The sequence below is a fragment of the Sorex fumeus genome, unplaced genomic scaffold, assembly GCF_029834395.1.
Source record: "Sorex fumeus unplaced genomic scaffold, SorFum_2.1 ptg000035l, whole genome shotgun sequence".
NCBI lineage: Eukaryota > Metazoa > Chordata > Mammalia > Eulipotyphla > Soricidae > Sorex > Sorex fumeus.
This window is the reverse complement of record NW_026606092.1, coordinates 9,779,135-9,780,904: the sequence shown is the minus strand read 5'-3', so window position 1 is coordinate 9,780,904 and position 1,770 is coordinate 9,779,135.

Below are 1,770 nucleotides of genomic sequence, written 5' to 3'. Positions count from 1 at the left end.
GAGTAAGAATGAGCATGGGCTATCAGATGATTAAAGCTCTATAACTATTTTTTAAAATAGGATTTTTATCATTGCATTTAATTTGTTTAATATCTGGCTTGATTTTACTTTCAGCTAAATATAGCTCATGTGGGGAAAAAAAGGATTTGATGATAATATTATTTGGTTCCTGGAGCTTTTATTTTTTTTTGTCAGCATAGCCACAACTAAGAAGAAATGGTTTCAAAAACAATTTAGATATGTGCTTCACATATTTAGATATTTAACAGTTATAAAATCAGTGCATAAGAGATTACATATTTCAAATATTGTGAGTATTACTAAATGGTATCATTGTTTTTATTATGAAGTTTAATATATACAGTTTTAGAGAATTAAAATATACCAATTTAGTTTTCCTTTTATATATGTTGTCTTTTCAAAATTTTTGTGAGTACATCACATAAACAATTTCAGTATTTTATGCTTTTGTTACATTTTTTAGGTTATTTAAATAAATTATTAAGTGCCTATGTATATCTCTTAGCAACAAGAAAATATTGCGAGCCGAGTGCAATTCTGATACCAAAATACATAAAAAAGCAACATTAAAGTGAGAATGATTCCAAATAACTTAATTAATGCATGTTTTTCTAGAATGGTTTAAGATTGACATTATCTTCTTCCTATTTTATAAAAAATACTCTGAAATAGACATTTTTAAATGTTTCATATGACATGACAAAAGTTATGTTTCAACATACTATGACTCATATCTTGGATTCTGTGGCAGGTTATCTTAGAGGACAGTCTGTCATGAGTGGGACGGACGGATGGAGGAGGCAACCAGTCTGTGGTACACTGATTCTGAGGAGCAGAATAGCAATCCTAGCCACAACCCAAATCAGGAGAAAATAATAAAAAGACATCTCATTTCCTGGATTAAAATAAAGAAGAAAGTGTCTGGAACTATAGTCCATTGAATAGGGCACTTGCCTTGCATGCTGTTGACCCAGGCACCCGCTGTGGTATCCTGGGACCCGCCAGAAATGATCCTTGAGTGCAGAGCCAGGAGTAAGTCACTGGGTGTACAGAAACAAAATAAATGAGGAGGAGGAGGAGGTTTCTTTCTCCTCTATTTCCTCCTCCTCCTCCTCCTCCTCCTCCTCCTCCTCCTCCTCCTCCTCCTCTTCCTCCTCTTCCTCCTCCTCCTCCTCCTCCTCCTCCTCCTCCTCCTCCTCCTCCTCTTCCTAAGAGCACCACGTAGGAGGAAGAGGAAGAGGAAGAAGAAAAACAAAGGAAGAAAGTATTGTAAATATATATCAATATCCATTGTCTTTCTTTTGTTCTAAAGGAAACTCCCCTAAAATAAACAGATTTTCAGGGATCAAAAACTCATTGTTTTACACACTTCACAAATTCCCCACTACTTTTCCCAAACTTTGTGTGTGACTATGAGAATAAAAAATATTGTTTAGATATTGTGCCTAGCACACACTAAGTCCTCTGACACCTTGTAACCAGACAGACTCCATGTCCCACCTACTGATTTTTCAGGTACTTCTATCCAGGGTTACAATTTTGCATTTTAGATAATAACCAACAACTCATTTTAACTCAGAAAGCATCTCCCTCACAGTACTTTTGGGGAGACTTGTTTTGCTTTTCTTCCCCCTCTGGTAGAAACAAAGAAGTAAGCTGTGTTCTTACCTCCATCCCAGTCTAAGAGCTACTTGGTGGCCTTTTATGCTAATTCACTCTTTTCTGACATAATGATCATTTTTTCCCCAC